The sequence below is a fragment of the Pterocles gutturalis genome, unplaced genomic scaffold (assembly GCF_000699245.1).
Source record: "Pterocles gutturalis isolate BGI_N339 unplaced genomic scaffold, ASM69924v1 scaffold3081, whole genome shotgun sequence".
Classification (NCBI taxonomy): domain Eukaryota; kingdom Metazoa; phylum Chordata; class Aves; order Pterocliformes; family Pteroclidae; genus Pterocles; species Pterocles gutturalis.
The window spans coordinates 96-709 of NW_010099996.1; positions in this window are offsets into that span (position 1 = coordinate 96).

Here is a 614-nt window from a genome sequence, read left to right on the forward strand (position 1 = left end):
GCCCGGGCACCTGCTGCTCCTGCCGAGGCCTCACGCGCGTCCCTGTGAAGGAAGGAGGGGAACCCATGGTAGTGTCGCTGTTAACGCAGCCGCGCAGGGATTTAGGAGTTTGGTGCCTTTGTTCCCCATGAAATTGGCAGAGAGTGAGTGGCAGGTAATTTAGGGAAACATTCTGGGTAAATTGTAGTTGATATCCTGAAAAATAATTTTGTGCATTGCCATTAAAAGCAGTGCTAATTAACGACTACTATCTATTGTATTCTCACGGTATTATTGTTAGAAGAGGACAGGGTCCAGCATACTCCAGAAATTTGGAAAACACATGGAAGACACCGAGCCTCTTGGATTTCTCGTAGTTCTGATCCTCTTCGTCAGTCACACGAACTCCTGCCCTGCTGTGGATTTCCCTCTGCTGCTGTTTTTCGCGGTTTTGCTCGCTCAGGTTCTGGTGGGACGCTCTCCCCGCTGAGGTTCCTGAGCTCGCTCTGTGCCCGCCCCGGCCACCCCGCAGGGCAGGGCCCGCCAACAGCGTGCGAATGCGAAGGGAGAGTTACCGCTCACCCCGGGGAACCAGCGAGCTCTCTGCCCGCTCGTATGAATAAGCCTCTGTCAGC